The sequence below is a fragment of the Xenopus tropicalis genome, chromosome 1 (assembly GCF_000004195.4).
Source record: "Xenopus tropicalis strain Nigerian chromosome 1, UCB_Xtro_10.0, whole genome shotgun sequence".
Classification (NCBI taxonomy): Eukaryota; Metazoa; Chordata; class Amphibia; order Anura; family Pipidae; genus Xenopus; species Xenopus tropicalis.
The window spans coordinates 123914341-123929834 of record NC_030677.2 but is presented as its reverse complement, the minus strand read 5'-3'; positions in this window follow the sequence as shown (position 1 = coordinate 123929834).

Sequence of the window (15494 nt, the reverse complement as noted above, 5' to 3'; positions counted from 1 at the left end):
AGCTACTCGGATGCCACCTGGACTTATACGAGAGGTGCAAAGCAGGAGTTCTGGCTAGCAATGGGGCACGACTGTAGAAAGTCAGTTAGGCCAAAGATCACGGTACAAATAGGGTTAAACAAGGTCGTCTTCAGGCAGGCTAGGTCGGGGCGGGCAGCAATCAAGGAGAGTCGGACAGGCAAGGGTCAAACCGGGTAATCAATACAACAGGATGAGACGAAATCGTAGTCAAGGTATAAGCCGAGGTCAGATATGGATGATCAGAATAGTCAGGAACAAGCCGGGTCAAAACAGGAGAAATACTATCAGAATTACAGGAACCAGAATGCACAAGGCTCAGGAAGGCACCAGGAATCGAATCCTATCACGGGCAATGAATGTAAACAAAAGTCCCTTTAAATAGTTTAAATTTCGCGCCATTGCGCGATGACGTCATGACGCCAGCGTGCGTGCGCCTTTAAATTGCGAAAAATGCGCGCGCGCGCACACTAGGAAGGAGCCGGCACAGAGGAAGAACGGCGCGGCGGGCGTCCCCGCCGATGGCAGCGCGGTGGGCGTCCCCGCCGCGCTGGTAAGTGTTTTGTTACACTCTGGATGTGCAGGGGAGCCAGCGGCTCTCGGTACACTGCACTGTAGGATAGGAACCAATCACCAGCTAGGCTGACCTAGAACTGACTCCAAGAAAGGGGACATTTTTACAGATTGGATTACATTTTAGCACAAAGTGAAACCAGCACCGTATATTATTCATAATTGCCTACAAAATAAGGGTTTTTCCCATTTATCCAAAATGTCTCCTTTAAAGGTTTTTTTTTTTTACTTTGTGTTATTGTGCAAGCTTGGGTTGGCAAACTAGATAAAAGTTTTTGTCCCCTGGCATTAGTGATTCACAGTTATTTCTGCAAACCACAGCCACATTTTTCACAATTTAGGAAGAAAAGGGGGTTCATTTTAATTTACTGAGAATCCGAATTATGGCATTGTGGTGTAATCATTTTTTTCCCCTCTAAACAGTGTTTTTACTTCTGCCAGGGAAAAAATAAAGTATTTTTGTAAGTTAAGTAAGTAAAGTTTTTTTTTTCAGCAAAGATTTTTTTTTACTCTATTGTCAGAGGATTTCAGTTCTACTGTATGTGCAAAATATGACCACATCTTTCGCAATTTAGGGACAAATAAAGAGTAAATTTGGGGAAAAACAATGGGTAGAATTGTCAAAAAAGTCATCTTGAGTTCTGGTCTAGTGCAACCAGATTTTTAAACTATTTTGGGATAAAAAGGACTAATTTAAGACAAGAAAACGGGTATAATTGACCAAATGTAATACTAAGTAATAATTCAGTAATATTTTCATTTGTGGAAGCAAGGACCAGATTTTTCACAATTTAGGCACTTAGTTAAAGCTCATATTGTGTACAAGCTGAAGTCAGGAGAGATATCCAGAAAAAAAAACATAACAGATGTTGGAAACTTGCGTTGACATAATATCAACAGATAAATAACCTATGCAACATATGCAACCCAGTGCAGAGTGTCAGACACTAGAAGCAATTATTAATAAGCCACCCAATAACATTATTTGAATGTACTTTACCCCTCCATAAATGGCTTTCTTAAAGCTCTTCCACAAGTATCTAGTGATAAACTTAACTTGCTGAGTATTATTGAAAACTTTGCCACTCATCTGAGCAACTTCTTTAGAACTAAAGAAGCTGCTTGGGTGAGTGTTGTCTATTAAAAACAATGTGAGAAACACTCGCTTTCTTCGTTGTATGACTGTGGCAATCAAACTAGACTGATGCACTTTCCCCTCTAACGATATGTACTGTAAGTGCACATGCTTTCACAATAAATAGAAATAAAAAATAGTAAAACACTGGATGGGTGCTAAAATAGACCCATAATATGCCCATGTAAAACTATTCAGAATAAAAGCTTCATCTATATCATCACAACATCTTTAAATATATACAAGCATATTAAGGTTAGTCCAATTATTAGGGCCTTACACTGCACAGAGCCATCCTGCCAACAATAATGTGACATATTAGCCATAGTCCCAAAATCACCAATAAGCTCTATAATAGTGTGTATTGTAGTCAAGCGTGAAGCTCCACCCCTTTTATTTGCTGAGCTCTTGCTTGTCAATCATGTATTCCCTTCTCTTGGTGCCAGAATTTCCTGTATGTTATATTTCATTTATTCCTGTTATTGTAAAAGTAAATGTATGGTCTACAAGCCTATGACATTTTAAGGTCATTTCAATCTTTGTTATAGTACTTTTCTTACTAAACTTTAGTAATGATATATCATTATGTATTTTACCTTGATTATATGCACACTTGTAGCTTGAGCTCTGGAGGTCAGCATAATTTATATTCAGTTTATAATGTAATATCAAATGAAAAAAGAACAATCGATAAATCTGACAGGTTGCATCCTGACAGTTCACAACCGCAGTCTGCCTCATTAACCTGCTACATAACTGAGCTCTTTCAATTACTTTTCACTTTATTTTCCCATATTAATCAGTGCAAGGATTCTGTGGTTTAAAATTATCTGGTTCATTTCTTATAAAGGAAATATATTGTCTGTTTAAATCTCCATTAATGTTTGATGCCTGAAACCAACAGTCAGTTACTAATAAAATGTATCAGTGCAGATAATGCACTAAGCTTGTACAAGTATGGGATATGTTATCTGGAAACCTGTTATCCAGAAAGCTCTGAATTATAAAATTACATCTCTCTTAGACTCAATTTTAAATGACATGTAAACCCCACACACAAAAATGTAATCAGTGAACAGCCTTTTTGAGATCTTTCAATACCCACACGGGTTGTCCAGAGGTTAATAGGAAGGCTGCAAAATTTCCTTAACCATTTAGATTTCCTTTTCCTCCTGTAACCCACTTGTCCGCCTCCCTCAGAAATTTGCTTTGACTTCTAGCTTGAGGGCATGCTCAGTTGTTCTAAACACAGATTACTAAACATGCCCTCCAGTCTAGCAGCCAGTGAAGAGATGGCATTGCTGGTTCCTATAGAAACTCAACTCTAGCTGTCTACTTCAATTTTTTTCTCCTAACTTTCTCTCCTGAGCTCAGCTCAAACAAAGCAAGACTTCTATCAAAGACAGTTCTGCCTGTGTGAGCCTGTATTCTTGATGAAATGTATGCTGAATAAGCATCTTTTGTGTCTATGCTGCTTGCAGATTTCAATGCTAACCTTTATATACATACAGTATACATGGAAAATAATAAAGAGCAGTATTTTTTTGTCAACTTATTAGATTACAATTGTAACAAATAAGATAAACAGTTCTCTTGCATTTTAAAGGGCAATTTAACCTTCATTAGCAAAACTGTAATGCCACATAAATGAGAACTCAAACCCCCATAAAAACGGGAGTGGCATTTAGGGGGTGTGGTCATAAAAACAGATGTTCTTTTTTTCCCTCGGCTTCTCTTAAATAACCAAATGTATTTTTGTAATAGTATGTACAATTGGATATTTCCATAATCAAACGTTGCCATTTCAGGGCAATGTGCTCACACATATATGAGGGGCAAACATATGTGCTAGGTCACATCAGCCAATAAATAGACACTGCTGGATTTCCTGTCAGGTGATCTCTGTGGGAGTACACAGACCATCATAAAATCATAGCTCAAGGTAAAAGATGCAACAAGGCATAATGTTTTTGCCAAGATTTTTTTAGATCTTCCAAAATGTATCATTCCTCACAGATAAGCCAGTTGTTTGAATATAGCAGGCACCAACATTTGTAATGTACTTTGCAAGCACAGGTATTATGTAGTGCAATTAAAAATCAAGTCCCCCTCAGTGTGACTGAGTAGTAGGACCATGTTGCACTTACCCTCAGCTCATGAGCTCTAATGAGTAAGCAGGGAACTTTGATGATTTCTTTCTGTGTTTCTGTTACAAATTATAGTCCAAAATTGCTTCTAGCAGCCATTCAGCCTTTAGAACAAGGAACTGCTTACAAGTGTAGGGTAATTAACTGGGCCTTAAAAGCTCCCTTACATGCTCACTAAGGGTTAAACTCTATGTGAGATTTTGTAGAATGGTGTCAGATCAACAAAAGGCATCCTACAAGTCGAATGTAGTTGCATGAGTCAAAATAAAATGGGACTGGTACAGTCCACAGTAGGTTGGGGCGAGCAGTGGCATCACACGAGGGCAGGGGAATGGGGTGGGAATAAAGGGTGGGGCAGAGGCTGGCCACGCAGAATCAGGAAAGGGAGGGGTTATAGGTAGGTTTTTCATCCTTAAAATGTACCTGTATCTTAATTGCCGGTAAATTTGTAATACCAGCACTGGTCCTAGATGGCGATTTGCTCGTTAGGCCAGTCAAAAACCAGCTCGGTAGCAACCCTACTAATTGGCAGTGTAGGACTTACATGTAATGAGGGGCCTTAATATGGCATGTGAGCTTGCATATTTTGGTCAAATTGTGGTACTAACACCACATGTTTTGTAACACAAACTGAGCTCTGGCAATCTTTCCCTTTATTTTTGTGCATGGGTAATAGCTTTAAATCATTTCTAACAGCTCGTCAACTCCAGAATTTGGATTAGACGGAGCACTTGTACAAGGGTGCTTCTAGAAGCTGGTCAACAGAACAGTGTAGGTTAGACCGAGTTCTGGCAAATTCTTTCTGTGTTTTATTGATTTCCAGCCAGACTGACGTAAACATTTGTTTATATCTATAGCCAGAGATATCAGAAGTGCTTGCATTTAAGATGCTAGGTGGCAGTGTTGCTTCATTTATCCTGAACACAGGAACAAAGCAGAAAAATAGTTCCTTGAGTTTATATGGGGGGAAAAAAGGAAACATGTATAACAGCAAAAATAATATTAAAACAGTTCAAATAGGAATGTTTTAAATTAAACAAAATAGCTGAACAGTGTGTATTTTGCTAAGTGTCTAGGTACTATTGGGTACTTTTTAATAAGCAGATGCATGAATCTGCATACAGTACAGATAATTTTTGAGCCTATTTCTGAGCATAACAGAGCACACAAATGTGTTAAAAAACAGGAACTGCTAAATGTTTTTTTACAATATTAGATTAGGGATAACATATTGGTGAAATGGAAAAGAGGACACTCTAATCTGTCTCTCCAGGATGGAAGAATTGTACATGCCCAATGCCTTTTATTAGGCCTGCCCATCCCATATATGATGTCACATAGATGTGTGTGAGTGCATTATGTGTGTATCAGCTGGTGTCAACGGCAGATGGGAAAACAAGCAAAGCAGCCGAATGCCAGGCCAGATCCCCCAAATCAGATTCAGAACATAAGGCTGGGACCGGGCAATACCAATCATGCAATGTCATTAGATATATCATCCAATCTCAGTTGCATTTGCACTACACTTATTTTCAGATTCCAGCCAGGTCCAAATACATCGTTTTTCAAATAAAGTTGGTAGATTCAAATATCTGTTTGAAACAAAGTATATGTGAGTACCAGTGCTTTAGTTTGCTAGGCAACAAAAAAAAAAAAATGTTTCAGTCTTGGCAACTTTGGACCATAATGATGGTTCACTATGCAATCTACATGTTTAGACATTGTGGAATCAAAAATCAATAAGCCTCTATTGCATTCTTTCCTTTTCAGGAAATTATCCAGAAAGCGCTGAATTAAAGAAAGGCCATCTTCATTAGAGGGGCAAACTGTGCAGGCTCATTTCTGTGCCCTGGAGGTATGAGTTGAGACAAGGCGGTATGAGTTGAGAGAAGGAAGTCTGATACAGAAGACCATGTGTACACAAAAGCAAGAGAATGTCAAGTTTCCTTTCACAGAGGACTCAGAGTAGCATTACTGTGAATGTTTATGGCGATATTTACATAGACCTTTTTGCTTACGTAGGTTTAACCTTTCCTTCTCCTAAGGTATTGAGTTCCAAATTATGAAAAGACCCCTAGTCCGGAAAACCCCAGGTCCCAAGCATTCTGGATAACAGACCCCCATACCTATAGTATAAAAATCCAGCAAGAATGTATTTTTATTTTATACATTAACTGCAGGAAGTTCTGTTTTTGTCCTTACCTTCTGCCTATGTTAAAAAATCAAATAAAAGGCATTTAAAAAGCATTTGGGAATAAAATTCTATGCAATTTACCTTTTAAAGTGATTTATTAGCCACTTGGCACTCGCTTCATTTTTTTTCATGTGTATTTATATATGCCTGGGTGCTTATGAAACCAGTATATATATATAGGATAACAGAACAATATATAGTATATATATTGTATAGCGAGCTTTGAAGGGTTACGCTGAATGGGCACAATAATGACATCGTACACATACTTGATACATTTTTTCACTTTATTTGCTTGTCCTTTTCACTTACCACGCACATTGTTTTGTTTACATTCTGTTACCTAGCAACACAATCTCTTGGCGCCAAATCACGCAGTTAAAACGCTGATCTGTACGCTGTCTTGCACTCCCTGACGAAAGTCCCAGTACAGGACTGAAACATTGGAACCAATAAATCTCACCTTTTGAATTTGAAAGTTCTTTTGCTACTTTTGCCTGTTTGTGTAAATTCTATGAGTGCCGCCATTTTTACTATTATGAATATTTTATCATAAGCTGTGGCACCTAGGTTTTGTTACATGCTTGTTGTGGTGTGCTCCCCCATGTATAGCAGTTGACATATATAAATATTTCTATCCCAAAGTTTTGGTCTTGGTGAGAATACATTGTCAGGGCAAAAACCAGGGGAAGTCACAATAGGCACATGCCTAAGGAGCAGTGGTGGGGGGTGGGGCAAAATTGCAAATATCAATTCCTTTGCTGCCCTGGCTTTACCTAAGCAAGTTCCTGAGCCATTGGTAACACAGTGGGCTTGGTCCAGCTCTGTACTTAGGGTGGTAGAAAAACCTGCCAGTTGAACACATTGAAGGCAATTTATAAAGGCTGCAGCTAACATGAAATTTGATAAACATATTTATATATTCACTTCTAATAAGTGCTTATTATATTTTAATGTTTGTTAAAAAGTATTACATACACACAGCAAAAAGTAATTAGGAAACAGCAGAAACAGAAACAAAAAAAACTAGAAAGGAACATTTGAGAACAAACATCATGTTGGGTTGAAAAACATCAAGTCAAGCCACTGAATGAAATCTGATCTGTTGTTGGCTCTGCCATTTTTTCTAAACTTGGACCTCAGTTATATAGTAAAAACCCACTGTGCAACGTTTGGGGCCCTGGTTTTAATAGTGTCTGAATGGCAGTAATTTAGATTTCCCCAATGAAAGTCAACTTGTGGCATCTGATTGGCGATTGGTGGCTCTGCCCCCTTTTTCTAATCTGGAACTGCAGTTACCCAGTGACTAACTCTGCAAAGTTTAGGGGCCCTAGAATTAATAGTTAAAGAACGGCAGCAATTTAAACTTAAACCAATAAAAGACAATAGGTAAATTGTGATTGGTGGGTTGGTGGGGGTGCCCACTTTTTCTAACCTGGAGTCGAAGTCACCAAGTGACAAACAGTGGGCACCCTGGCATAAATAGTATGAGAATGGCAGCATTTTAAAGTTAAACCAATGAAATCTGATTGGCTGTTAGTGGCCCAACCCACTTTTCCTATTTTTTGAACTGGAGTCCCCAAGTGACCAACTTTGCAAAGTTTGGTGGCATAAAAATTGTGAGACTGACAGCGTTTTACATTTCACCATTGAAAGTAAATAGGTGAAATTTTATTGGCTATTGGTGGCTCTGCCCACTTTTTTTTCTAACTTTGAACGGCACATACCCAGTGACTAACTCTGGAAAGTGTACACAACCGTGGACTTAATATTTAAATAATGGCATCAGTTTAAAAATAAACCAATGAAATTTAACAAAATGGCCTGACCCCCCCCCTCCAAAAAAATGGTACGGTCCAACCCCCCCCCCCAACAAAATGGTACGATCCAACCCCCCTTCCAACAAAATGGTATGGTCCGACCCCCCCTCCAATAAAATGGTATGGTCTGACACCCCCTCCAAACCATATCATTATGTTGGGTTGAAAAACCCACAGACTGTTCTTCGATGTCAGCTTATTCTTCCGCTTTTTCTTATTATTATTCTTAATGCCCCCCCATTTTCTAAACACTACTCCTCCTACAGTTTTAGGTGTACAACACCAAAACTCTCCACACTTCTTCACCCTATAGCGGAGCAGGTTGCTTGTGCTTTTCTAAGGGACCCCCGTGTATTTGTGGCGCCGCTCCGAACCCCCCAATTTTTTGACAGGGAAGATTTTTAAACTGCTGCCACACTTCCAGCTTTGAAGCTACACCCCCCAAACTTGAAAAACATAATAATGGGGTCACCCCAAATGAAACAGTGACATTTGTTGGATGACCCCAAAGTGGGGGGGAGCCCTGGTATCAAACCAATAAAATTCAATAGGTGAAATATGATTGGCTGTTGGTGGCTCCACCCACTTTTTTTTTAAAAACTAAAACTGCAGTCCCCTATTGACCAACTGTGAAAACTTTGGGGACCCTGGGGTTAATACTGTGAGAATGGCAGCAGGTTGAATTTCCCCATTGAAAGTCAATAGGTAAAAATCTGATTGGCTGTTGTTGGCTCTACCCACTTTTTCTAACCTTGAACCGCAGTTACCTGCTGCCTAACTCTGCAAAGTTTGGGGACCCTGGTGTTATTACTGTGAGAATGGCAGCAGGCTGAATTTCCGCCCACTTTTGGGCATCCAACAATCATCACATTTTCATTCAGGCTGACTCCATGACTATGTGATTCAAGTTTGGGGAGTGTGGCCTCAAAGCTTTTAGATTGGCAGCAGTTTCAATTTCCCCATTAAAGTCAATGGGTGAAATTTGATTGGCTGTTGTTGGCCCCTCCCACTTTGGGGGTCATCCAACAAATGTCACTGTTTCATTTGGGGTGAGCCCATGAATATGTTATTCAAGTTTGGGGGGTGTAGCTTTAAAGCTGGAAGTGTGGCAGCAGTTTAAAAATCTTCCCTGTCAAAGTCAATGGGAAAATTGTGGTGTTCGGAGCGGCTCCCCAAAAAGACGGGCAGCGGCATCACTTAGAAAAGCAGAAGCAACCTGCTTCTCTATACGGCGAAGAAGTGTGGAGAATCTGGGTCTTGTACCCCTAAAACTGTAGGAGGAGTAGCGTTTTGAAAATGGGGAAGTTGAAGAATAGACTTTTAGGTTCATGACAGCCCCTGTAACTAAAGATGGGACCGTACCATTTTATTAGAGGGGGTGTCAGACCGTACCATTTTGTTGGGGGGGGGGTCAGACTGTACCATTTTATTGGAGGGGGGTGTTTGACTGTACCATTTTGTTGGAGGGGGGGGTCGGACTGTACCATTTTATTGGAGGGGGGTTGGACCAAACCATTTTGTTAGATGGGGGGGTCGGACTGTACCATTTTATTGGAGGGGTGTAACGGGCCGTACCATTTTATTGGAGGGGGGGGTCGGACCGTACCATTTTGTTGGAGAGGGGGGTCGGACTGTACCATTTTGTTGGAGGGGGGGTCGGAACGTACCATTTTTTTGGAGGGGGGGGTCGGAACGTACCATTTTGTTGGAGGGGAGGGTTGGGCTATACCATTTTGTTGGAGGGGGGTCGGACTTTACCATTTTGTTGGAGGGGGGGTCGGACTTTACCATTTTGTTGGAAGGGGGGTCGGACTGTACCATTTTATTGGAGGGGGGAGTCGGACCATACCATATTGTTGGAGGGGGTGTCCGGCCATACCATTTTGTTGGAGGGGGGGTGGACTGTACCATTTTGTTGGAGGGGGGGTTGGGCCATACCAATTTGTTGGGGGGGTTGGGCCGTACCATTTTGTTGAAGGGGGGTTAAGGCCGTACCATTTTGTTGGAGGGGGCTTGGGCCGTACCATTTTGTTGGAGGGGGGGTTGGGCTGTACCATTTTGTTGAAGGGTGGTTGAGCCGTACCATTTAATTGGAGGGGGGCGTCGGGCCGTACCATTTTGTTGGAGGGGGGTCGGATTGTACCATTTTATTGGAGGGGGTAGTCCATACCATTTTATTGGAGGGGGGGTCGGACTGTACCATTTTATTGGAGGGGGTGTCGGGCCGTACTATTTTGTTGGAGGGGGGGTCGGTTTGTACCATTTTATTGGAGGGGGTAGTCCATACCATTTTGTTGGAGGGGGGGTTTGGACCGTACCATTTTGTTGGAGGTGGGCCATACCATTTTGTTGTAAGGGGGGTTGGGCCGTACCATTTTGTTGAAGGGGGGTGTCGGACAGTACCATTTTGTTGGAGGGGGGTTCAGACCATACCATTTTGTTGGAGGGGGGTTTGGACCGTACCATTTTATTGGAGGGGGGGTTGGGCTGTGCCATTTTGTTGGAGGGGGTGTCGGACTGTACCATTGTGTTGGTGGGGGGGTTTGGACCATACCATTTTGTTGGAGGTGGGGTCAGACCGTGCCATTTTGTTGAAGGGGGTTGGGCCGTACCATTTTTTTGGAGAGGGGGTCGGACCGTACCATTTTGTTGGTGGGGAGGGGGGTTTGACCGTACAATTTTGTTTGGGGGGATGATAATGATACAGTTTCTTGACCCCCTGTAACTGGAACATTAGCAGTTCACTGTTATTCACTTTCCCCTCCAGACTCCTGGCATCAAACCAATAACATTCTATAGGTGAAATATGATTGGCTGTTGGTGGCTCTGCCCACTTTTCAAAACTAAAACTGGGGACCCTAGTGACCAACTGTGAAAAGTTTGGGGACCCTGGGGTTAATACTGTGAGAATTTTTCAGAACAAATTAACCTCGCACTATAGTATATCAGGGTGCACTAGTGTTTGTGGAATTATATAAGTTAAGAGTGATAAAGAACACCTGAAGTTTAGGCACACCTGTTTCAACTTTTCTAAAACAAACTTTTCTAAAACAAATTCAGGTTAAATAAAAGTTTGTTTTAGAAAAGTTCAATTCTGGGAGAATGGCAGCAGGTTAAATTTCCCCAGTCAATAGGTAAAATCTAATTGGCTGTTGTTGGCTCCACCCACTTTTTCTAACCTTGAAACGCAGTTACCTTGTGCCTAACCCTGCACAGTTTGGGGACCCTGGTGTTATTACTGTGAGAATGGCAGCAGGTAGGATTTCCGCCAAATCAATAGGTAAAATCTGATTGGCTGTTCACAGCTCTGCCAACTTTTGGCCATTCAACAATCATCATATTTTTATTCAGGCTGACCCCATGACTATGTGATTCAAGTTGGGCATCCAACAATCATCATATTTCCATTCAGGCTGACCCCATGACTGTGTGATTCAAGTTTGGGGAGTGTGGCCTCAAAGCTGTAAGATTGGCAGCAGTTTCAATTTCCCCATAAAAGTCAATGGGTGAAATTTGATTGGCTGTTGTTGGCCCCTCCCACATTGGGGTCATCCAACAAATGTCGCTTTTTCATTCGGGGTGACCCCATTATTATGTTATTCAAGTTTGGGGGGTGTAGCTTCAAAGCTGCAAGTGCGGCAGCAGTTTAAAAATCTTCCCTGTCAAAGTCAATGGAAAAATTGGGGTGTTCGGAGCGGCGCCACAAAAAGACGGGAGTCCGGATCGCTTAGAAAAGCACAAGCAACCTGCTCTGCTATAGGGCGAAGAAGTGTGGGGAGTTTGGGTGTTGTACCCCTAAAACTGTAGGAGGAGTAGCGTTTAGAAAATGGGGGGGCGCTAAGAATAAGAAGAAGAAGCAGAAGAAGAAGCGGAAGAATAAGCTAAAGTCGAAGAACAGTATGTTGGGGGTTTCAACCCAACATAATAAGAAGAAGAAGCGGAAGAATAAGCCAAAGTCGAAGAACAGTATGTTGGGGTTTTCAACCCAACACAATAACTTCTCTACTGTACACACTACTACTATGTTTTTCTAGAAAAGCCCCTTCCATATTAAAAATATGTTGCTTAACTATGGAGTCTGTAGAACATACTGTAATTACTTACAGAAAATTTCTGTCATTCATTTTTCAGGTTGATAGAAAATATGTTTTTATTGGTTTGTATGTTCCAATTAAACCTTTAAAGATTTATTTCTTGTACAAGCAATGTTTTTTCCTTTTGACAGTGGAACATGTTTGTATGATGGTGTTTTGGATTTGCTTTCACCTTTGATTACATCACTGCAAAGCACTGCCTAGAGCAGTAAATAGAAAATGTGAATGTAAGTGAATGAAGTATGTCCTTTTAAACTGCCCTCCCCCCACATATATATATAAAAGTGTACAAATGGTTGTTAAGGAGTGCAATGAAAAGCATTTGTATACAGATAATAATGAAAATGAATACATGGGAGAAAAACCAGAGTGAGAAATGTAATTATATGAAGGTCATGTTTTCGAAGCAATTCCTGCTGTAAAGAACATAATGTCCTGTTAAAATGATAGAGAGTTCAGCTGTCTTGTTTCATAACTTACTGGAATGGAAACATGTTGTACAAAACATGATAATGGCTATATTTATAAAATATAAGAATTTTTTGGAAAACATATATCAGTTTTATAGTAATATATGTACAAGCTCTCAAAAAACAATCTGGTCCCATATACAGTACATTTAAATGTACAGGGTACTATAACTGCAATCAGTTGGTAGGACTAGTCACATCATTAAAGTGCCATACACGTCTATGGCAGCAATACTGGTATCATATACATTGACTGCAGGTTTTAAAAGAAAATAATTGCATTAAGCAATTGCTGTAATGTTGATCATTACTGTTTATTACGTTTGGGTGATGTTGAAACAGAGGACATGCTCTCAAATGATAATGCAGGATCCCGGATTCTTGGAGTACTAGGGGGAGCAGTGGTTTACTGTGCATCATTTGATAAAATGAGAGTGACAAGCACATGGACATACATGAAATACTGTATACCTTGTACAACAGGTAAGATAAACAAGAGCATTGGGCAAGGAAGGACAAGTATAACGGGAGAATACCAGTAGTAGAAGGGTGCAGGCGCCATTTTCTACTAGTTATTCCTACCTTTGTTAACAACTAGAATTATTGAATATTATGCAAAATATTGTTATTCTGATCCAATGAGCAACTTTTAAGAAAAAAGGAAAAAAGAATATTATGGACTGAGATATCGTTGACTTTTTTTGGATGCAATTGTGAAGTTTTGATAATTTGCAATGAACAGTTTTAAGGGAAGATGGGTTCCATATTTTAACCCCCTATGCATTAATATTGTAAGAAGCATACGCCCTACCAGCACTGTTTTACTGATTGATTAAAAGTGGACTTGATATTGTATAATTGTGATATTGTAAATAAAATATATTCTCTCTACTTCTCAGTCTTATATAATTTCCTTTAGTTTACAGTTGGGGTTGTCATATTTTCCTTAAGTGGGGCATCTGCACACACTTTGCCTAGGGGAAAATCATTGCTCTTTGATATCAGTTCCCAACACTCTTTGCTGAACATCTCAGGGACCTCAGGGCTGCCCTAAAGCCAACAGTAGAGTGGTGCAGAGTGTTAAAGTCCTAGTCCTTCAGTTTTACAAGCCACATAAATATAGGTATACAAATCTAGGACACACAAGATAAGCAGTTTTTAGAACATTTATGAAGCTAACTTTTTCAATGTACTCCTTTATCAATGCACATTTGTAAAACAGATACAAGATTAGCTATAAAAAATTCGAAATGATTATTGTTTGCCATTTGGTGGGAAACTGCAGCATTCAAAATTCCTTGCCATCACTTCCCATAGAAATCTATGGGAAATCAAGTGCTTGAAGCACATCTAGCAGTAAAAGGCAGACCTTAAAAATCTTTTAGTGGCCAGCAAGCAAGCTTTATGGCAGAACTGATAAAAGCACCTTTCAGTGAAACAAGCCTAACTCCCATGTGTAATCAAAGGCATTTGGTTTTCCCATGTGCAATAACCCACAGTAATAAAATGTTTGCTTTTAAACAGGTGACCAGTGAATGCATCCAGCCTGTTTGTTGCCAGAGTTTATTAGACAGTAGCAAATTTTTACAAAAAGATTACATTTCTTGATCACCATGATCATTCTGGGCAGCCAAAACACCTTCAGCTGTTTCTTCTAGTATTCTTAAAAAATATTGCATATCTAGTGGTATAATGTTACCCTGAGCAAGGATTCTACCATAAAAAATTAGGACACCTATCGGTGGATAAGAATCATATATGGAGGGAGAGAGAGTAAAACATGTTGGTGTTTTTAATAATACTTCCCCAGGCACATAAATACATACTTTTGATGTAAATGTAGTAATGTTGGGCTTTTCCAAGTGCTTATTAGACATTTCTACTTATAAATGATGTATTCTCTTATTGACATTTTTTCTGGTAGATACTTTTATTGTTTTTTTAAAGTGTTTTTTTACCGTTATAAAGCTGTTTGTAGAGTTGCATTTTTTCCAGCCATTAACTAGCTCATTAACTGTCATCCCCACAGTCTTAATTCACTGTCATTGGGACAATTAATAGCTGGAAGTAATGCAGTGCTTTGAGACAAATACTTTAATCACTTTTAAACTAGAATTTGATTTAAAATTAATCATGCAGTATATAATACCAAAAGTGCATAGACACATTAGCAGCATTAAAGTAAAACTTTTCGACTAAAATAAAATTGTATTTATGCTCACCAAACATGACAGATCTCCATGCAGATTGTGTTTTTGAATCTGTAGTGTGACACATAAGATGAACCGCTTACCAATAACAAACTGCGCTCAGGAAGTCCCACCCACCTGAAACACTGCTGTCATTTCTGTATTGGGAGGGGCTAGCTAATGGGTAAATGTCCTGTTTGTTTCAACGTGCAGCTACAGATATTGCTTTCAAATTGGGCAGTGTGAGCAGGTTGCCATCTTTAAAGGGACACCAATACGTCAATTTACTTGCAAAGGTGAATTAATTAGCTTTTGCCCGGTTATTTTTAAAATATTATGACATTGGCTTGACTACTGGATTACAAACCAGCTGTCTGACCTGGCCTTTGCACATTTTGACTTTGCTTCTGCCTGCTCTTTTGGACTTTTTAACTTGAACTTTTAATTATTGCTTCTGCCACTCCTCCACAAAGTGAACTTGGAGGTGTCAGACAGCCTTTTCTTTTTTTTGGACTTCAGCCAAAGGCATGCTATTGCAGTATAACTTTGCCAGTGATGGAAGAGTTAGAGGACACCTCTACTATGAGCTTACAGCTTGCTGTTCTCAGTATTATTAGGTATTAGGTTTGGTCCCAACTTTAGACTATGACTATCATGGACTCAGCTTCAGCCACATCTGTCCTTAGTCTTGTTATTTCTCGTTTAGTAAACCTTATACCTGGACACATTGTCTCATTAAGCTACAACAAGGTCTCAACTTTGACCACATGAACTAATTCATAATTTGTCTGCTGCTGCTCCTTCACCCTCTTTTGTAACAGTTGCAGACTAATATATATATATATATATATATA